Source organism: Cherax quadricarinatus, chromosome 48 (assembly GCF_038502225.1).
Source record: "Cherax quadricarinatus isolate ZL_2023a chromosome 48, ASM3850222v1, whole genome shotgun sequence".
Lineage (NCBI taxonomy): Eukaryota > Metazoa > Arthropoda > Malacostraca > Decapoda > Parastacidae > Cherax > Cherax quadricarinatus.
Window position 1 is genome coordinate 21,849,803 of NC_091339.1, and position 23,956 is coordinate 21,873,758.

At 39.4% G+C, this 23,956-nt stretch overlaps 1 long non-coding RNA gene across 1 annotated transcript in view; it reads left to right on the forward strand.

Annotated features, from left to right (window-relative positions):
* Positions 1–14,758, forward strand: part of LOC138854076 (uncharacterized) — a 192,026-nt gene extending 177,268 nt beyond the window's left edge. The window contains exon 3 of the long non-coding RNA XR_011393272.1: positions 14,202–14,758. This is a non-coding gene — a long non-coding RNA (uncharacterized lncRNA). The remainder of the gene's footprint in view (positions 1–14,201) is intronic.
* The last annotated feature ends 9,198 nt before the right edge of the window (positions 14,759–23,956 follow it).

Below are 23,956 nucleotides of genomic sequence, written 5' to 3' on the forward strand. Positions count from 1 at the left end.
TTGTACAACTTGACTAGGTCGGCGATACGCACTCCACTTTCATACTTATCAATGATCTCTTTCTTCATTTCAATGGGAATTCTCACCCTTATTGGTGTACGGTTGGCACTAGAAGCTTTCTTGGGGCCCATGGTCACTTATTTTCCAGAAACAGCACCGAAAACACTGTAATAATACGAAATATTCCGAGTGTATGCTTGGATGTTACCGCGGAGGCTGGCTGGTAAACAATGGCACAGGCGGCACATGTGAGGCTGGCTGAGGGCGCACATTGGATGCGTCTCGGACGAAAATCGGTGAGCGGGTTTTTAATCGGTATGCGCGGCAAAATTTTTGCGATTAAAGTAAGCGGTATGCGGATTAATCGCTATGTGATGCCATCGTTATGCGGGGGTCCACTGTACTTTACTACATGTAAACCACACAATAACCAAATTCTGTAAACTCAGCAATGTAATCCTTATAGAGAATAAACTTTGAATTTGAATAGAGAGAACAAGCGATTTGAAGAGAATCATCATAGGCTTGGCGTCCCTAGTTTTGAAGGTTCTCATTATCCATCCTATCATTTTCCTAGCAGATGAGGTAGATACATTGTTGTGCTCTTTGAAGGTGAGATCCTCTGACATTATCAGTCCCAGGCCCTTCACATTTCTTTTTCGCTCTATTGTATAGTTAAAATTTCTTGTATACCCTGATGCATTTTTAATTTCCTCAAGCTTTCCATATCTGAGTAGTTGAAATTTCTCCTCGTTGAACTTCATATTGTTTTGAGTGGCCCATTTGAAGATTTGGTTGATGTCCACTTGGAGTCTTGCAGTGTCTTCGATTGAGGTCATTGCCATGGCAATCCTGGTGTCATCCACAAAGGAAGACATGGAGTTATGGCTTACATCTCTATGTCCGAAATGAGGATGAGAAATAGAATGAGAGCGAGTACTGTGCCTTGTGGAACAGCTTTTCACCGTGGCTGCCCAGGACTTTACTCTATTTACTATTACTCTTTGTGTTCTATTTGTCAGGAAGTTATAGATCCATCTACCAACTTTTCCAGTAATTCCTTTATCATGCACTTTGTGTGCTATCACACCATGGTCGCACTTGTCGAAAGCTTTTCCAAAGTCTGTGTATACTACATCTGCATTTTGTTTATCCTCTACAGCATCCAGGACCTTGTCATAGTGGTCCAGTAGCTGGGACAGGCAGGAGCAACCTGCTCTAAATCCATGTCGCCCTGGGTTGTGTAATTGATGGGTATCTAGGTGGTTTGGCAATCTTGCTTCTTAGAACCCTCTCAAAGATATTTATGATGTGGGATGTTAGTGCTGTCAGTCTGTAGTTCTCTGCAATTGCTTTACCGCCACCTTTGTGGAGTGGGGCTGTGTCTGCCGTTTTTAGTGCATGTGGGATGACCCGTGTCCATGCTCCCTCTCCATAGAATGCTGAAGGCACGCAATAGGGGCTTCTTGCAATTCTTGATGAACACAGTTCCACGAGTCTGGGCCTGAGGCCGAGTACATGGGCATGTCATTTATTGCATTTTCAAAGTCGTGTGGAGTTAGGATAATATCTACTGGTAAATGTACAGAGAAGGATAATAAAGTTGATCCCATGTATCAAAAATTTTCGTACGATGATAGGCTGAAGGCATTGAATTTGCACTCTTTGGAAAATAGAATAATGGGGGATATGATTGAAGTGTACAAATGGAAAACGGCAATAAATAAGGGAGATATAAATAATGTGCTGAATGTATCTAACCAGGACAGGACTTGTGGCAGTGGATTCAAGTTGGACAAATATATATACAGTGGACCCCCGCAGAACGATTACCTCCGAATGCAACCAATTATGTAAGTGTATTTATGTAAGTGCGTTTGTACGTGTATGTTTGGGGGTCTGAAATGGACTAATCTACTTCACAATATTCCTTATGGGAATAAATTCGGTCAGTACTGGCACCTGAACATACTTATGGAGTGAAAAAATATCGTTAACCGGGGGTCCACTGTATAGTGGTACCTCAAGTTACGAACTTAATTGGTTTCAGAAGGCTGTTCGAGTGCCGATATGGAACGAATTTGTTCTCATAAGGAATAATGTAAATTAGATTAGTTTGTTTCAGACCCCCAAAAATACACTTAAAAAAGCACTTACAAAAATACACTTACATAACTGTTCAAGTTGGGAGCTGTTTGAAACTTGAGATACCCACTGTATTTAGAAAGGTTACAAGAAAGTACATACTGGTTTGGCAGATGAGTGGAACAACCTTCCAAGTAGCATCATTGGGCTAGAACTTTGGGTAGCCTTAAAATGTAGGTTAGAGGGGTATACATTTGAGTTGGAATGTGAGTCGGACCTGTTTAGCATGAAACAATAGGACCACTGCAGTCTTTCTTCATTCCTGTTCTACAGTTCGATTACGAACAACTGTTTAGCATGACATACTTCCACTAGTGAGCCCCACTTCGCTTTGATGTCATCCAGGCAAATGTTCAGGAAGAAATTTCTTGCTTAATTGACAGGACTGCATATACTCTTGTTACCACCTCCTTAGTTACGAACAATAGAAACTATGCTGAGTTAGGCATAAGAATTAACTGGGCATCTACACTGTAAAACTGAATTGTTTGCCATCCTCATGGCACTAAAGTTAACTTATAACACTTATTACTGATTTTATGTCATCATTGAAGTCTCTTGACTCACATAATGACTCTACCAACATTCTCATTGGAGAAGCCAGATAACGATACAGTGGAACCTTGGTTTTCATTGCCCTGGTTTCATCTAATTTGGTTTTCGACGAGTTTTTTCGTCAAAATATTGTCCCAGTTTTTGTTCATCACCTCGGACTTTTTCTGCTATAATGAATGTCTTTGTCTGCTTGCACCCACACAAAGCATCCCACACATGTATTCTGAGTCAGTCTGGCCTTGTTTCTCGAGTGAACATTACCCTGCGCATTCATACGAAACATTTCATAATAATATGTTACCCATGTAGATAAATACATTGATGAAGCAACTTACAATGTGAATAAACTGACTGATGTAGTAGCCAGGCATAGGCTGGCGGTTTGGTAGACACATGATCAAACCAAATGCAAAGTATAGGGCCTGCCCTATGGTCACTATCTTGAACTTATATGTGCTTAACTGTCCACTTATTGAGGAATATAAAGATATAATAACCTTTGTGATATGTCAAGATATCTTGTTAACGAAAATAAGATACCAGACACGTTAAACAAATTCCTAAATTTCTTGCAACAGGTAAGTCAACTGTAGATATAAATTGAGATGTACTCTGTTAACCCTTTTGGGGTTTAGTTCCTAGGCCTTCTGTGTATCCATATGCTCTTGTGCTCCCATCCACAAGATAGATATGGGGTGCACAATGAACTAGCTGCTTCGGCGGCAAAATCTAATCTGATTGAAAAATAGACCGAGGAAAGGCTGGAACTTGATTAAACCAGCATCATTGTTCATGTACAGGTCACACTTGTAGAAGTCACAACTTACAATTCAATTTATTCTCACACCAGAGATACGTGCATAGATCTGAACGTTTCCAGGTACACTTGGTTATTTCGTTACCAAACGTGTCACGGCCATTTTTTATTTGCGTATTTGTTAAATATATGTTTATAAAGGCTTATCCACCTGGGAGATGCCTTCATGCTGGCAAAGGGTTCTTAATCCAAGGAGCTAGACTTTTCATAGTTTCATCCTTTTACTTGGTTCAGATCATTCCCAGACACTGTATGAACTCCACAGGTTCAGCACATTTCCCTGATTTAAAGTAGTCTAACTTAATCATATGTAACTTAAATTACAGAAAATGTGTGAGTTAAAGGAAACTTTAAGAAATTGATGCTTGGAACTCTTAATTATTATATACAACAAGACTAGTGCTAAAGCTGTGAGGGCCATACAGTGCTAAGAACCCTTTAAAAAAATAATGTAGGAAAATGAGGCTAGGTTGTTTTTGCAGTTATTTTAATGTCGTCAAAGTTAATCGTTGGAAAGTTTATCAAGAGTCAATACATGACACAGTACCTGATGTAGACTGCTTGCCAATGGTGCAGACATACTAAAAGCCTTTCATTGTAGAGAAGGATGGCCTCAGGAGGCACGCTTCATCATTGAAGTTGGTATTCATGTATGCACTCGTCCAGCGATTGTTGAATAAGGCAGTCATTTAGGTTAAATTTTCATTGTTGGTACATTTATTAATGGGTTTAGTCATAGGGAAGTGCAGTACCCATATTAATAATAATAATAATAATTTTATTTTAACATGATACATGTTTGTACAAAGGAGTATAACAATTGGGTGTACATGCCAAAAGCCCCTTTATATACAGTCATACATAATTATATTCATAGGAAAACTGGCCTCATAGGGGCTGCACTGTGCATAAGGGTGAGAGTTGGTCAGCTTTGATCCTGGGGGATTCCTTTGACATTATCGGGGCACCCACCATGACCCCTTGAACTGACAGTCACTAAGGACATATACAAATAACCCACACATGATGATGTTTCGGTATTGTACCTTTTTGTTCTTACTAAGAACATATGATAGGAGCATTGCAGCAGGCTTACTGGCCCAAGCTAGGTAGGTCCAACTTACACCCACTCGTGTGCTTGTCTACCCTATTTTTAAAGCTATGCAAGGTTTTAGCTTTCCTATATCCTGTATCCCCTATTTTTAAAGCTATGCAAGGTTTTAGCTTCAATAATGCTACTTGGGAGTTTGTTCCACTCATCCACAACTCTATTACCAAACCAATGCTTTCCTATGTCCCCTTTATATTCTCTGCATATAAAAGGGCTTTTGGCATGTACACCCAACTATTATATTCCTCTGTACAACCGTGTAATTTGTCAAAGTACAGTATCATTAAATCTAAATTTTTCCAGCTTTAACCCATTCCTGTGAGTCCTGTCTTGGTTGGATATTTTAAGACTTTATTTGCATCCCCTTTATTTATTCCTGTTTTCCATTTATACACCTCAGTCATATCCTCCCTAATTCTGTGCCTTCAGTCTATCCTCATGGGAAAAATTATTGATGAATGAGATCAACTTTGTCATTATTCTCTGTACGTTTTCCAGTGCATTTATGACCAAAATTGTGCAGCATAATTTAAATGAGGCCTAACCAATGATATATAGAGTTGAAAAATAACATGAGGTCTGCTATTTATACTTCTTGATATGAAACCAAGAATTATATTCACTTAATTGCGAACACTTGCACACTGTTGTCTTGGCTTTAGATTATTGCTGAATAGAGCTCTTAGAATCTTTTTTGCATTCAAAGTGATTAAGAACTACATTATTTAGTTCATAAGTGCTATGGTTTTTCTTTTCCAAGGCTTATAACTTTGCATTTTTCCACATTAAACTGCACCTGCCACTTTTACGACTGCTACATTAGTCTATTCATATCTTCCAGAGCTAGTAAGTTCAATCAGGTATACACAAATACAGATATAGATTATCAGACATAGCAGCATAGGATAACCCAAAAAAAGTCAGAAAGAAAGACTAGTGTCCTCGTCATTATTAATTCGACGGCCTATTTTGGTGTCATCGGCAAATTGATGCTTTTCATGGCCCACACCTGCCGCGTTTCCACGTAAGATCTCTTCAGGGATTGGGTACCCTAATGCTGCTGAAGGAATTTGGGCTATGGTAGCCAACTCTCTTGCTTCACACACCTAGTGTCCGTGGTTTGTTCTCCGGCAAGAGTGGAAACATTGGCGTGTTTCCTTAAAATTGTTGTCCCGTTCACCTAGCAAGCAAGTAGATACCTGGATGTTAGTCGAATGGTGTGGATTGCATCCTGGGGTACAAGATTAAGGACCCCACTGAAAATAAGACTCTCGATGATGCACTGCCTTCTTGGGTTATCTTGGGTGGCTAGCCCTCCAGGGTTAAAAATATCATATCTCATATCATCCTCTTCCATGGATCAAAATCCGACTCCCTCTCATTCCCAGGCATTGTATGACCCCCTTTTCCTATGTAATTACAGGTCGGCCATCACTAATCCGGCAATCAGTTAACCGGTTCCATCAGTAATCCGGCACTAAATTCGGCTAGCGTAATTTCGAATTTCATCATTATACTGACTCAGATTTCATCATTATACTGATTCAGAAATTGTGCAGATGGTTGTAAAACAGCAGCAAGCCAGTGGAGGAGAAAGCAGTGATGAAAATGAGGAAGATGTAGCAGAGTCTATTGATAGGGTAATTAAGTGTATTCTAACCTGACCACTCTGTAATCTGGCAAACTCACTAATCCAGCATACTACAGGTCCCAGTGATGCCAAATTAGTGATGGCTGACCTGTATAACACAGTAGGCAATCAGGGCCACACAGCAATATATGATGTGAAGGCTGGCTGCTCCACTTCCATAGTAACTTTCCCATTTGGTGTATATTGCTTGACACCTTCAGTAAGTAAGAACATCATACATCTTGGAGTATCATCTTGAAGGGGAGGAACCTCCACAGATTTTTGGAATGTCACACATCCTAGATTATCACCTTAGGGGGAAAAAGTATACACACATCTGGTGGTCCTCCAGTATGTGTGAAAAGTCCTCTGCTGAAGGAGATACTCCCTCTAGAAGGTTAAGTTTGAGCAAATGAAATCTCAGTAGAGGTGAGGTAATGCAAGATCATTGGAGTGTAAAGAAAGTCCAGTGGTGATATAGGTATGATGATTTGCTGTCTTTAGTGTCCACTGGTTTTGAGTTTCTCTTTCTGTAGTATATGTACTAGGGGTTAAGCTATATTAACAGTGTTCTGGTTCTGTTTGACAGTATCTTTGCTGAATAGTGCCACCTCCAGATTATTATTATAATCAAAAAGAAGCGCTAAGCTTACAAGGGTCATACAGTGCCCACCTCCAGATAAAAGTTCCATTTCCAAGGACAAGTGTGGCATCTTGCTCAAGTATTGTTGGTATGGTGTATCCTACACACATTCCATACAGCAAATTATTTTTGATACTTTTACATGGGTTATATCATTGCAGATTTCTGGAATCCAGCATTACAAATTGTCATGAAAATACTGGTACACATTTGCTTTTGAGAAACCTCATGCACTGTATTCATGGGAGGAGTACTATACCCGTAAGGGTCATACAGTGTCTGGGCAACTGGGAGGTAATCAAATTTGATTCAAGGGGAGGACAGGTTTAAATCCTGAATTAAGAGCTACTCACCAACATCAAGGAACCTTTCATGAGGTGACTTGGAGTAGAATGGGGTTGATTTTTGTGAGGAGTAATAAACTGTAAGGAGTTTGTATCTTAAACACATTCATCATAGGAAGTTGTAGAAGACTCAGGACATTTACTATGAAGTGTGAAGGAAGGAGTCATAGAAGCTTTAGGTGTGTATAGAATGGATGTATTAAGGAAGTGGAATCTTGGGAACTAGAGAAGACTGAAGAACTGCATGAACTCCCACCACTATCACCTGAGAAGCAAGCACAGATTGTATAGATTACATGGAACCAGAAACCAAGGTATAAGATTCAGTGAAGACCTCTTCAGATTTGTTGTGTGTATTGGATGGAAATCTAGAAGTCATACATTGTAAAGATGGGTAGAAGATTGGTTCCACAAAGATGATTAATGACCTGGTTGTATGGCATGCCCTCTTCCTCTAGATGTATCTTGCATTCCTTAAGGAATCCAGGACACAAACAGAAATGAGTGGGATGAACCCAGTGAAATTCAGATGAGGGCATATACAGGTAAGGATTTTTGTTCATGGCAAAATATTTAGCTCCAGCACTGATGGCACTGCTGAGATGGCAGCTGTTATTGCTAAGCACTTGCCCACTTAAAACATGAGAAGTACTCATGGCTGTTAAACATTAACTTGGCAGCATTACTTGAACTATTTATGTTGTCCTTGTGCAGTATGGAATAGTGTCTACATTGAGGATGGGTGGCTGTTGCATTTCCTGGAAAACATTTGTCTGTGTTTGCATAAATGCTTGCCAATGGACAACTGCTCCCCAACATGTATTAAGGCAAGCATGACTGAGAACAGTAACAGGCTTGTCATTTACAGTTTGTAATTTTGCTAGATTTAGTAACCTTATTAACCTGTTGGGTATGGAAAGTAAGCCTTAAGCCACCTGCTCTCAAGATTGCATGGCTGATTTTATAATAGCACAGCTCATCCAAAATTTAACTGGGCTAAAGCATAAAAATTTTTGACTAAATTTATGGGCCATACACCTTGTGTAGCAGTAACAGAATTTAGCTAGGAGACTTCATGCGATTAGAGTAGGAGGTAGAGAAGTATCAGATATGGATCTGAAATAACAGTACAGTAGTCTGATAGTACAACAAGAGGATTACCATCAAGTATTGCAAGTATGGCTAGCAAATCAACTTTGTGACTTAGGGAAAACCTGAGCTGTAGTCAGGGACAGTGCAGAGGAGTCATTAACAGTACTCTTAAAACATTAATGATTACTGTAGCTTCCCATTCATCCACCCACCAAGTCCAGTAAGGGAAGTCTTAAATATTTACTGGAACCTTCCATTATTATAATTATAATCAAAATAGACTAGTGAGGGTGGAGAGGATAATAGAGGTTGAGTTAGAAAGGGCTGTGAGGAGTGCTAATTGAAGTACTACCATCAGAGTTTGTGTAATAAATATATTGCTGTCAAAGAGGGAGTTTGTGCCAAAGGTAGGGCCATCAGCTAGGGTAGAATTAAAGTAAGGGTGTTAGAGCAGTGACAACATTGGAGGTAAATTCTGCATGCTCGCTGGTAGAGAGGATAGTCCAGTAGGATATGGCAAACTGAAATTAGAACCAGACAATTTTCACAGAGGAGACCTGGGCACCTCTCCATGAGATGCCCATGAGAGAGACGTGTGTACCCAATGTGAAGATGGGATGATAAGTGGAAGGCCAGACACCTGAACTAGGCTTGATAGAATATAACTTATGAATGAAAACCGACCAGCCTTGTTGCGAACTTGCATTTATTAGGACAAGTGACCCCAGAGCTAATGTGTGTGGGAGGGGGGGGGATATTAAGTGGTAGCCACAGGACCAAAATGTAGCATGCTCTGGACTCTCTTGGCCCAAACCAAATGCACCTTCCCAATAAAACAGTGGAGACTAATGCAAGAGCAGATGATTGAGTCAGTGGGGTCAGTACCTGAACCTCCATTTGACTTCTATCTCTTCACCAAAGAAGTGTTGCCCACCCATGGGATGCAGACACATGGACAGGCTTGGTTTTCAGGTAGGCAGGAAGTCACCATGCACAGCCAGCAGAAAAGGAGACTAAGCTAAGTACTGCCCTATTATATGGCCATCATTGGGTGCTGAATCACTCGGCACAGCAACACTGATGAAGGTTTTAATAGCCCTACCACTTATGTACAAGAATTTCCCCACTAGAGGCCAGATGGAGAAGGGAGGGTTGGAAGTATTTAGATTTGACAAGAGGAAAGGAACAAGAGGTCCAGTTCCTTAAATCAAGAGTACTTTTGTTACACCAAGGGACCATCTTTAATGGGATCTACTGAAGTATACTGTACAGTATGTTGTTTTTATGAAAAGGTAATAAAAATGCTTACTTCCATATCTTTGCTTTATTTGTAACAATATAAATGCATATACAGTACATCAACATTGTATTTACACGTGAGCATATACACACACACACACACACACACACACCCATATTCACACTGCAGCCCTGCAAACACTCTCATGTACACAGTAACTCGAGCAAGCAGCAGGTTAGGGCTTATGGATTCCACACACTTAAGTATTGTCAACAACATTCACAATTCTTATGTATCCTCCAAAAGTGCTTCAATTTTATAACTGATTAAATTACCAATTATAGTTAAGTTTTAACAATTTTAGATACAGTAATTAAACAGGCTGTAATTTATCAATAAACCACAATAACTTCTGAAGTACAAATAGGTAAAAAGAGGTCATATTGTCTGCATGAAAACAATATAACTTGGTTTAAAAAACAATTTTGATTGACAAACACTCCAAATTGTAATTTTCATACAGTTTTTTCTCTGTATTCTGAAGAACAGCAGAACATCTCATACTTAGGCTTTCTAATTTTCCATTACTACCTACCTTGCAGTGAGAGTTAAGGTACAAAGTACTAACATAATATACATACACACAAACAACTTGGAACCTCACATTTTACTCACATAGGGAGTTTATCAAGTTGATCCTCCTTGAATCAGCAGAGCATTGTTGATTAATTGTTCCAAATTACTGTACTTCTGTATCTTGTATCCACCTATTATGCAATCCTAATGTATTTGATTCCCTGTAGCAAGGGAATCCACAATACATAGTAACCAAATGATTAGAACCTATTTCAAACTATGCCTCAGCCTTCAGAACATTGATAAGTGTAAAACTGTATCTTTACATCAGAAAAGGAACAAAAAACGTATGAATGTGTGTAATAATATAAAAATAAATATATAATTATATATATATACATCTTTAATGCTGAAGGATATCCCATATGTCAAGAAAACAGCAGTGGAAATGAAACTATACTTTGCCTCCCAAATGAGGTCATTAATGATATGTGCACTAGAGGAAGGCAGGCAAACATGTCGAGACAACAAGTCAGATGACATATATAAACATGCAGTGCTGCTATGGGCATATTGATCCGAGCCAGTGACACCTCTTTATGAAGCTAAGACCATGGGTAGCTTACCTGAAAGGGTCATTTAGTTCTGCCAGTAGGGATATGCAAAAGAAGGAATGTGCAGTGATGAGAGAGTGAAGGGCTGGAGTGTGCAAGGTTAGTGGAGGTAGGGGAGAAAAATAAATCACGGTTGGTGCAATAAGTTTGTTAGTCAAAGAGTGTGTGCATCAAAGGTGCGACTTTCATAGATAGGCCAGACAATCTATTAAGATATGGTGACAGGCTTCGCAGAGCTGTGCCAGGCATTATTCCTCAAGGTTTGAAAATTAGTCATAAGAGTGTGGTGCAGAAACCTCATTGTTTGACAGAAAACAATTTGTTGTGCACTAACGTTATTGTAATTGGTTGTGTTGCCGAGACATCACTGAAAAATAGTTCGATAGATAGGCCAGACAATCTATTAAGATATGGTGACAGGCTTCGCAGAGCTGTGCCAGGCATTATTCCTCAAGGTATCCATGAATGAAGTGCATGTGGCTGATACCTAGACAGGAAAGCGCAGGCTCCCAAACACGACAATGGTGAGAAGATTAACAGAAACCTAAACATTGTTTGACAGAAAACAATTTGTTGTGCACTAACGTTATTGTAATTGGTTGTGTTGCCGAGACATCACTGAAAAATAGTTCGAGTAATGAATATCCCATTGGAAAATTGGGAGGGCATGAACAGCTGATAGTAGCTGAGGCTGCTCATTAGTTACCTTCAACATCGACATGTTCAGGGTCCCAGTAAAATAAGACTTCTCTGCAGAATAACCAAAGTTGAATGCAGAGGATAATGAAATGAGGAGTCAAATTTCTGGATAGCCTGTAATGCACTGAAGGAATCTGAAACAACTGCAAAAGACAGGCAGACATCAAGGCAATGTGTATGATAGCCATGAGAATTACACAACTCAGCAGTGAAAACACTGGCTAAATTCACTAAATGACTACAGATGATTTTGTCTGAAAGAACTGCTGCATATCCAATACACTCAGTGTACACTGTAACAGCATGAGAGAAACAGTCAGTTGATCATCAAGTTATAGCAGATAAGTGAAATATCATATATGAAAGTGGGGAAGAGCAAACACAAATTGTTGGGACTTCCAAAAGATGGAGGGGAAAAGTAAGCTGTAGGATGAACATATAATACATAAAATAAATTTTTGTGGGTGTCACTACTGATTCATTAATTTTTGTATGAGGAGGCACTTGTTTGTGAGTAGCTTCACTCCAGTTAGTAGAATGATTCAAACTTTCCATGTGTTGGAAAAGAATCAGGCAGTCTTGGCTATATTTCTCTGCTGGTTTATGCTCGCTCAACTGTTGATCTGAATTCCACCCTGTCTGATCTAGACTTTATTGATAGTACAGTAGGACCCCTGTATCTACGGGAGATACGCTCCAAGGACCTGTCATGGATATCGAAACCGTGGATAGTAGCAAACCCTATATACAAGTCCTGTACAGACTTAATTCTCCACTTAAACTTTATAATATCACTTTTTCACTGATGGGAAGCACTTCACAGCTTCTCTTAGTCTTTGAAGAACTGCCAGCTTCTCTACTTTTGTTTTGGGGCCAATTGCAGTGCTGCATTTATATTTTCAGTTGATCTGTCACCCCTCTACATTTCCCTACTTCCTCTATTTTACACAATGCTGATGAATGCTCCAAACAGGAGTACAGCCTCTCCTCACTTAATGACGGAGTTCTGTTCCTGAGGCTACATGGTTAAACGAATTTGTCACTAAATGAGGAGCATACTATTATGATAGAGGGTTTGTGTTAGCCATCTTTGATATCGTTTCAGTGTCACCTTTGCACCATTCATAACATTTCTGGTGTATTTTTAAATGTTTATACAGCAGTGTACTGTATATTGAAATAAACAGAATAGAGGAAATCAGCTCGAATATACAGTGGACCCCCGGTTAACGATATTTTTTCACTCCAGAAGTATGTTCAGGTGCCAGTACTGACCGAATTTGTTCCCATAAGGAATATTGTGAAGTAGATTAGTCCATTTCAGATCCACAAACATACACGTACAAACACACTTACATAATTGGTCGCATTCGGAGGTAATCGTTATGCGGGGGTCCACTGTACATTATTTAGGTATGAATACTGGTCAGAGAGCCTGTTGTAAGTCCGAGGCGTCTGTAAACAAATACGTACATTGCTAAGTGAGGAGAGGCTGTATACAATATAACCAAAGTGAAAAATAATTTTATTCCAAGCACTTTTGATTTCTCACATCATTACCTTCCATGAGTTTTCATGAGAAATCACAAAAGCTCTTGAAACAATTGTTTTTCACAATGGCTATACATATTGTGCATGCATGCACCCACATATATATATTTTTAACACCAGCTGTTTCCCACTGAGGCATGGTGACCCAAAAGAGAAGAAACACTATCATAAAGCTTGTTGACATTTAATTTATTTAGAGGGGGGTTACTAGCCTCTTGCTTCAAGTATTTGTCGTTTATGACTACATTCCAAGACCTATTGAAGATACCCGAAATCATTGATAGTAACCCTATAAACAAGTTGTTTTTCATTTACAGACATGCCTATGATAGTTTAATTGATAAATTACACACAAAAAGTAGAGAATTAGCACTTTTTCACTGAAGGGAAGCACTTCGCAGCTTCTCTTAGGCTTTGATGAACTGCCACCATCACTGTTTTTGTGCTTAGGGGCCTTTATTAAGCAAAAATTTGTCATGGGGGTTCGTGAGGATATTGGAGTAAGAAATACGCACATTGGATGTCTTGGAGGCTTATAATTAAGAGTCTTGGAGAAGCCTTGCCGTCAAGTCTAGCCTTGTGATGAACTGAGGGGGAGGCCTGTGGCCGACTGCCCACACATGATGGGTTTCGTGACATAGCTAGCCAGGGAGCCTATCTATAACGTAGCTGGGATTATCTAAGTATACTACACAAGTACACAGTAACACTACTGACAAATGAAGGGTTACTTTTGGGCCACAGCAATCCGTGGAAACTGAATCTGCGGGCACCAGAGTTCTACTATATTAAAAAAATAGAAGACAACTCAGATTTGTGTGTATACATATACATGCTTGTGTAGTGTGACCTAAGTGACCTAGTAGCAAGATGTACCTGTTATTTGCATATTTAAGAGTTAAAGAAAAGACACCAGCAATCCTACCACCATATAAAACAATTATAGGTTTCCATTTTTAACACATCAGCCGTTTCCCACCAAGGCAGGGTGACCCAAAAAGAAAGAAAAAAAAATTTCATCATTCAACACTTTCACCAATGTGATTGTTTCTTGCATATCAGTCAGTACATGCAGTGTTTTCATATCCTGCATCATATGTGAGGATGCTGGATACTGTTTATATATAAATTTTTATTCAATTTATTTTGTGAAAATAAATGACTTTCATATTCTGCATTGACAGGAACTGCAACTGTTCATGAGAGCAACTTTCAAGTGTTCATATATCCTCTGCTTATCTTTGCATAATGGAGATTAAAATTTAAGGAACCTAGATGTAATCTACCTACTTCATATACATTTGTGCATCAGTCTAGAAGGTACACTTGTATTCTATAAATGACTTGAGGAATGATTGTTAAAGAATAAAAGAAAAAAGATTTTATGCACAAGCCTCTGACCACTCTGGTACATGCTGCTACTTTTATTATTGAAAATGCAAGGATATGATTATTGTAATAAATCTATGTACAAAATTTTTTTTATGTAACGGCTTATTAGTAGTAATGGCCCTTAACCCAACAATAACACATGTTCAGAGCCTTGAGAAGTTTTTTCATGTTTTCTTGAATAGCTTGCATTCTTATTAATGTTATTACTCTGGACAGATTTAGTAAAAAAAAAAGTAATGTTAGCTGGTAAAATCTGGTATTTTTACCAATGTTTGCAGGTGTTAGTGTTTTTTACTTTATTAACACAGCCGTCTCCCACTAAGGCAGGGTGGCCCGAAAATGAAAAACTTTCACCATCGTTCACTCCATCACTGTCTTGCCAAAGGCAGGCTTACACTAGTTATAAAACTGCAACATTAACATCCCTCCTTCAGAGTGCAGACACTGTACTTCCCATCTCCAGGACTCGAGTCCGGCCTGCCGATTTCCCTGAATCCCTTTGTATATGTTACCTTGCTCACCAACAACATGTCAAGTTGTGGCTGGTAATAGCTATGGACTGCCTGTCATACGTTTGCACAGGGTCACATCAACCCTCGCCACACATTTCAATGACTACAGTGAGTAGAAAACTTTTATTTTTTTAGTTTTGGTGAATTGCAAATTAATTTTTTTTTTTTTGAGAGGGGGGGGGGGAGTTCCAATGAAATAACATGATTTTTTTCCCATATGTTCTTCAGGGGCCTAGAATAGCTAAAGATGCCTTACCATTAACTGTATAAAGTACTGCTGGGTTGAGAGACCAAAGACGCATTCCAGAATTTCTCAGTAGAAAGATGAGATTTCGTTCGGATTTTTAACTCTGCAGGGTTAGCCACCCAGGATAACCCAAGAAAGTCAGTGCGTCATCGAGGACTGTCTAACTTATTTCCATTGGGGTCCTCAATCTTGTCCCCCAGGATGTGACTCGCACCCAGGTACCTATTTGCTGCTAGGTGAAATGCGTCGAAATGGTTTCCACCCACTGGGAATCGAACCCAGGCCGTCCATGTGTGAAGCGGGAGCTTTAGCCACCAGGCCATCCAGTATGATCAACTTTATTGCCAGGACCTCGACCATCCTTGGCAAACAATTTATGACCTTCCACCTCGGCTCGGAAGAGCAACACCAACCATCTCCACCGTTCAGAAGCATTGACATACACCAACAACCACAGTTTAAGGTAAATATTTCTGTAACTTTTGTAGACTTAACCCTTTGAGGGTCGACAGGCCCTCTCCGAAACTCGTTCTCAGGGTCGGCCAAATTTAAAAAAAAAAAAAATTATTTTCTCTTTTGAAAAGATAGAGAATCTTTTCCCGATCATAAGGACACCAAAAGTTTGAAATTTGATGGAAAACTTACGGAATTATGCTCTCGCAAAGTTAGCGGTCTTGGCGATGTTTACGCATCGGCGATTTTGCCCACTTTGAGCCCCATTTTCGGCCAATTCCACTGTACTAGTCGGCAAAAAACATGAATATTTCGCTAGAACTCCATTTTTTCTATCGAATGGGTGCAAGAAACCACCCATTTATGAAATTCAACTATCCAGTACAGTGGTCAGAATTTAGCAATTTTGCCAATTTCCGAATAGGGTCCAGAATAAACAAGAAAGACATTCTTGGCACTAAAATGACATTTCTTCTGGTCATTAGTCACGTCTCAAGGCCCCTCTTATATTCTTTTGCTTTCCACTTTGAATTTTTATTCTCACAAATAATATAAGATTTACTGTTATGCAGACTACTGCATTAGTGTAAAAAATGGTATAAATATTATTGGTGCACTTGTGAAAGAATATTAGACTCACCAGTTGACGTGTATTGCACGCTTGGCACAGTTTGTTTACTTTTGAAATTTGGTAAAAATCGAACATTTCTGCTACTTTGAGCTCAATTTCAAGGTACCTTTCATTGTAAAACCAGTCAAAATCATCTCAATTTCTGTAATATGTCTTCCATTCTATAAAATGAGACCAAGAAAACTAGAATACAACAATAAATACCATACGAAAATACAGTGCAAAGTCGCTGTTTTATTCCATAAAAATGGTCAAAGTTTTTTTTTTCTCATTATGCACTGTGTGCTGCAGGATTTTTTTTAGACTGTGCACACTGATCACATAGACCCATTCTTTCATATGAAGGCCTACCAGCTTTCTCCCACTAGATTTGAGGGCGCTAGAATTTAGGCGTACTAGTACGTCAAAAACCCTGGGTCATAAGCCGTACTAGTACGTCAAAAACCCTCAAAGGGTTAAGCAATGCATTAAACATAATACATCATGACAACCCATTACAATTACATAATTTTATTTTTAAATTTAGAGGTAAAAAAAAAATTTACCATTTTTGAGGAGCCAAAGAGTGCAACCCTATTTTTCCCATATGTTCTTCAGTTTCAGCGTTTTTTTTTTTTTTTAAACCATTTTCAAGAATGTAACTGCTTAATCAAGAGTCAGCTTTGTGGGTGTGAATATATACACAGTCCCCCTGTATCTATAGGTAATTAGTTCCAATACCTACCACAGATAATAGCAAATCTTACATATAAGTTGTCACTTACATACCTATGATAGTTTGATAAATTACGCACAATAAGACATTAAAATGTTGGGTGGGGATTGTCGATAGTGGACATGGCTTGCGTTTCAACCTTTTGGGAATACATTGTGATAGAAAGTCGTTTCTTTTCAGCTCGTCAAACATTTGCTGGAGGTTCTAATGCTTCGGCGATTATACGAATGACTTTAATGCTGCATTCCACGATAGGATTGTAATCCATGATTTTTTCCTTTAAAGTCTGTACAATCTGAAATACTTCATCAAATTTTTCCAGTATCTGCATTACTGGTTCTGTTTGTTTCTTCTTCCTTTGTTGATGACTTGGCAAGTTTTTCTAATTCCACATTTGTCAACACTTCTTGTTCTTCCACTTCAACCATATCAACGAATCCCCCTCTTACTAGCTTGCTACGAAAGTGATTTTCCTCACCTCTCTAAACCGACAAGGGTCATGCAGCGCTGCGGGGCAGAAAGTAGTGCTGGGACTAAACTAGGTGGAGAGGGGATCAAAGGTAAAGATAGAAAAAGACTGAAAGGGACGCTAGGGGGCTATGCGTCAAAGTTTGTATAGTAAAGCAGTTGTAATAATGTTGGTAGAATTACCGACAATATGTAAAGTAAAAGGACACAAGTGCAACTAATGTGACATTTTATTGTGGCAACGTTTTGCTCTCCAGGAGCTTGACAAAGCTCCTGGAGAGCGAAACGTTGCCACAATAAATTGTCACATTAGTTGCACTTGTCCTTTTACAGTAAAGCAGTTGCTGACAAAATGTGATCATAAGTCTAAGGCAGGGCCGTCTGCAAGAAGGGAAGATAAGGTAAGAGCAGTAAGGAGTTGGAGGTAAATCCTGCGAGCTCACTGGTAAACTGGACAATCCACAAGTGAAGAACTGAAATAGGGACCCAACAAACCTCAGAGAGGAATAGGGTGTCATTCCACGAGATACTCATGGGTAAGGCGAGTATGGCCGATGAGATGGGAGCGCATGGTCTCCCAGGAACGGCAATGGTGGTAGATGGCCACAAACCTAAAATCGGTTTAATAGTGCAATTTATGGTACATGTTTGACCACCTTTGTTGCCAACTGCTGCGAAGATGGGCAGACGAGACTAAAATAATCCCTGAATGGAATACCTCTGTAGGAAATGAAGGTCACGTACTGCTGACTGCTCTCTATCAATAGCTGGGAAGTCTTTAAAATCATTGAAGACTTCATAAGTTCTTCCAACAAGCATTTATGGTTTCTAACTTTTATTCACCCACTGTTGTTTTGATAAATGTAATTGCATCAGCAATAGTGAATGCTTTCTAGCATTCCATAATTTTTAGGTTAGGCTTTGCATCAATTGCTGCTCAAATCTGTTTAAATAAGAGGTGGGTGTGTGTGTGACCTGGACACACCGGAGGAGTCCCTGGTCCAGAGGCTGAAGCAGTGAGGTTGTGTTTGGTGGCAATAACCTTAAAATTTGTTTTTCTCTATGGAAATATATGTTGGGTGGCCAGATGCATTTTCTATTAATAAGACTTTACTTGGAACAGGAAAGGATGCCATTTATTTTTTTAATTTCAGGGATGAAGCATTGGTGAAGCCATTGGGTATAAAGCATGGCTATCACCCATGCTTTCTGATTGTGTTGCCAGAAGATGGGTAGTTTGTTTTTATTCTAGAGGGCGTGAAGCTGCTTTTGGTACACCATGCCTGGCTTGATCATATGCCCTGCAGCGTTGCCACATAATACCAAAGTTAATCTGTCCTTCAAGGCTTTGAACCCTGGTGCCTGCTTTGCACATTTGTGAATGTATGTTCTGTTGGGCATCTTTTTCCAAGACAAGCCAGTGTCATCTCATTTGAAGACTTGTTTTGGATGGTGGTCTTCCTCAATCAACTAATTCTTACTAGAAACGTGGCAACAGCTTCATCGGCAGATGCAGCCTCTCCAGTAATTTTTATATTTTTCAAATTGTGCCTATTCCTGAATCTATGAAACCATCTCTTGCTGTAAATGGCTGAGTCCTCTTCACTGGATTTTTTCTTAGACTTTGTTATAGGCTTAAGACTTTTTGCCGTAACTTGTTATCATCGATAGGCATACATGTTTTCTGTTCACATCTTAACACCTTATCACACACTATAGATGTAACTTTCGCAGTTTGAGGCACCACAAAATTAGACAAAATTTTTATTTCTTCACTGCCTCACAAATGGAAGATTTATTTTTTCTGTACATCTTAGCAACTTCAGCATACAAAAAAAAGTTTTATGCTGAAGTCGCTAAGATGTACGGGAAAAATGAATCTTCCACTTGTGAGGTGAAGAATTAAATAAAAACTTAGTCTAGTTTTGTTGTGGTTCCTTAAACTGTGAAATTTACATCTACACTGCATGATAAGGTTAGTCAAGATGGAAAAAATCATTGAATTTGTTGGTTGAAGATGTGAACAGGAAACGCATATGTCTATCGATGGTAACAAATTATGGCAAAAGGTCTTAAGCCTATATGAAGACTAAGAATTTGCTGAAAAGGGCAACACCAAGCCATTTACAGGAAGGGATGATTGCACAGGTTCAAGAATAAGCATAACTTGAAAAATTATGCTTATTCCTGATGTATTGAGTATTAGCACTTTTTCACTGGGAAGCATCTCATGGCTTCTCTTAGGGTTTGACTAACTGCCACCATCACTACTTTTGTGCTGTTAATAAGCAAAATTAAGAAATAGTTTCAGTGATAACGTAGCAATGAACATGGACAGGGAGAATGCTAGAGGCCAACTGGATGAGAGTTAAGGGACCTGGTGGGGGAGGGGTGTACTGAGCACCACAGGGTAGGAAGGTTTTACCATGTTACTCAGAATGGCATGCTGTTTGATACTTTAGAATTATTTATTTCTGGAATTTTCCATTTAATATTTTGAGGCCGCAGTAAAGCACCGAAACCAAATCCACGGATATAGGAGTTTTGCCGTGTGTGTATACAGGTCTCCCTCAACATTCGCGAGGGTTAGGGGATCAAGAGCCTCGCGAATGTTGAAAAACTGTGAATGTTTGGTCCCCCAATATATTGTAGGGAAATATGTATATTACAATACTGCTTCCTTAACTTGTTGAATCTCATGGAGAGGCACCCTGTTCCTCTCTGTGAGCAGTATCGATTAGCCACATTCTGTTAGACTGCCCTCTCTATCAACGAGCACGCAGAATTTACCTCCAACGTCGTCTTCGTTCTACTACTCTCTCTTTACCTTCCCTTCTTGCTGATGGACCCTCCTTTAATCCTGACTCTCTCATTGACTTCTTGACAACGACTGATTTACTCCACAAACTCTGATGATGCTTTTCGCACTCCCCTCAGCCCTTTCTAGTTCAGTCTCTTGCTGCCCTTTACCCTTTCACCATCCACTGCCCTGCTGTTATCCGTAACCTATTACTCATCCATCTCCCTTTTGCCACCTGATGCCCTCGCTTCCTTCCTGCCCTGCAGCGCTGTATAGTCCTTGTGGCTTAGCGCTTCTTTTTGATTATAATAATAAACTTGTTGAACCATGAATAATCATAAAATACATGAAAGTCATAAATTGTACTAAATATATACATGTTATGCTTTAATAATGTATGTTATTTAATACCACAGACTCCACCAATGCCTCTACCACTGAGAGTCCCTACTACCCTCCCTCCAACCCCCGCAACTGGCAGCCAGCCCTCCCACCACTCAGTGTGGTGAGTGTTTTGTTTATTTATTCTGTAGTTTAATAACAAATAATGAACAATGTAAACCCATTCATGACTGCATATTGGAATGGCTATTAGGAAAGGTATTAGACAGTGACAGCATGTGTTTACTCTTGAATACAGCAAAGAATCGAACATTTCTGCTATTGCTAATAATAACAATAGTAGTAGTAATAATAATAATAAATACGATATAATTGAAGAAGGAAATTGTACAAAAATACGAGGGAGTGGTTGACACATCGTCAGTGTGACTTTGTTTATGCTGGAGTGAACATTAGTCTCCCTGCTCTTCCAAACATTTCACAATAATTCAGCGGTTGAGGCAGTGGTATTTAATAACATATATGTTATAAATAATAATACAGTAGTACATGTTACATGTTAATAATAATAATACATGTTATTAATAACAACATGTACTATTATTATTTATAACATATATGTTATTAAATACCACTGCCTCAACTGCTGAATTATTGTGAAATGTTTGGAAGAGCAGGGAGACTAATGTTCACTCCAGCATAAACAAAGTCACACTGACGATGTGTCAACCACTCCCTCGTATTTTTGTACAATTTCCTTCTTCAATTATATCGTATTTATTATTATTATTATTACTATTGTTATTATTAGCTGTAGCAGAAATGTTTAATTCTTTGCAGTGTTCAAGAGTAAACACATGATGTCACCGTCTAATTCCTGTCCGAATAGCCATTCCAATATGCAGTCATGAATGGGTTTACATTATTTATACTGTAGTTTAATAGCAAATAATGAACAAACAAAACACTCACCACACTGAGTGGTGGGAGGGCTGGCTGCCAGTGCGGGGGTCGGAGGGAGGGTAGTAGGGACTCGCAGGTGGCGGGAAACTTAAATATGATTTGGCGGTTGGGAATTCACGAATGTCTGAAGCCCGTGAAAGTTGAAAACGTGAATGTTGAGGGGGACCTGTATATATATATATATATATACAGTGGACCCCCGGTTAACGATATTTTTTCACTCCAGAAGTATGTTCAGGTGCCAGTACTGACCGAATTTGTTCCCGTAAGAAATATTGTGAAGTAGATTAGTCCATTTCAGACCCCCAAACATACACGTACAAACGCACTTACATAATTGGTCGCATTCGGAGGTAATCATTATGCAGGGGTCCACTGTATATACATACAGTGGACCCTCGTCTAACGAACGCATCGCATAACGTTAAATCCGCCTAGCGATACATTTTAACGCAAAAATTTTGCCTCGGCCAGTGCTAAAAAACTAACTCAACGCGATTCATTCGAGACGCGTCCACGTGCAGCCTGAGCCCGCCTCGCTTGTTCCGTGGGCGCCAGTTTTTACAAGCCAGCCACCGCGGTCGCTTCCAAGCATACAATCGGAACATTTCATATTATTACAGCCTTTTTAGTGGTTGCACCTGCAAAATAAGTCACCATGGGCTCCAAGAAAGCTTCTAGTGCCAACCCTACAGCAAAAAGAGTGAGAATTACTATGGATATGAAGAAAGAGATCATTGCTAAGTATGAAAGTGGAGTGCATGTCTCCGAGCTGGCCAGGTTGTACACAAAACCCCAATCAACCATCGCTACTATTGTGGCCAAGGAAGCTGTTCTTGCCACAGGTGTAACTTTTTCAAAACAGAGATCGCAAGTGATAGAAGATGTTGAGACACTGTTATTGGTGTGGATAAACGAAAAACAGATAGCAGGAGATAGCATCTCTCAAGCGATCATATGTGAAAAGGCTAGGAAGTTGCATGACGATTTAATTAGAAAAATGCCTGCAGCTAGTGATGTGAGTGAATTTAAGGCCAGCAAAGGTTGGTTTGAGAGATTTAAGAATCGTAGTGACATAGTGTGATAAGGCATGGTGAGGCTGCCAGTTCGGACCACAAAGCGGCTGAAAAATATGTGCAGGAATTCAAGGAGTACATAGACAGTGAAGGACTGAAACCTGAACAAGTGTTTAATTGTGACAAAACAGGCCAGTTTTGGAAGAAAATGCCAAGCAGGACCTACATTACTCAGGAGGAAAAGGCACTCCCAGGACATAAGCCTATGAAAGACAGGTTTACTCTGTTGATGTGTGCCAATGCTAGTGGTGATTGCAAAGTGAAGCCTTTATTGGTGTATCACTCTGAAACTCCCAGTGTTTAGGAAAAACAATGTACTCAAGGCTAATTTGTGTGTGCTGTGGAGGGCAAACATTAATGCATGGGTCACTAGGGACTTTTTCTGTGACTGGTTACACCATGCATTTGCCCCCACTGTGAAAAATTACCTAATTGAAAAGAAATTAGACCTTAAGTGCCTCCCATCAATCATCACCAGTTCTTCAATAAAGGTAAGCGTCATGTAACTGTCCATGTCTTCTTCAGTTTGTGTGTACAGGTCCGCCATCACAAATCCGGCAATCAGTTATTCGGTTCCTTCAGTTATTCGGCACTAATTTTGGCTAGCATAATTTCAAATTTCTAGGGTCGCCACACCAACCTGCTGGTACTGTTTGGTGCCGCTACTTGGTGCATGTCATTCCAATTTCTTTTTCTCCATTTATTGTTTTAACCTGCTTACTTTTAGCTCTAGCCATGGTTCCAATGAATAAAAGAAATGTTTCTCATTATGTAAAGCACCTACACAGTACATTATCCATTAAAGATAAGGTGGCTTTGAAGCCACTGTCGGTTGCCATGAGCTCAGTCTCATGAAGCAGGAGAATATGCTTTATTAGCTTATTTGCCTATCACAATTGATCTAATATGACATAATAAACAATATAAATATATAAATAAATAAAATAGAGAGGGTGTGGTAGGTAAGTTTGGGGTGCCAGGTGTAAATGATAATGGGAGCCCTTTGATTGAACTTTGTATAGAAAGGGGTTTGGTTATAGGTAATACATATTTTAAGAAAAAGAGGATAAATAAGTATACAAGATATGATGTAGGGCGAAATGACAGTAGTTTGTTGGATTATGTATTGGTAGATAAAAGACTGTTGAGTAGACTTCAGGATGTACATGTTTATAGAGGGGCCACAGATATATCAGATCACTTTCTAGTTGTAGCTACACTGAGAGTAAAAGGTAGATGGGATACAAGGAGAATAGAAGCATCAGGGAAGAGAGAGGTGAAGGTTTATAAACTAAAAGAGGAGGCAGTTAGGGTAAGATATAAACAGCTATTGGAGGATA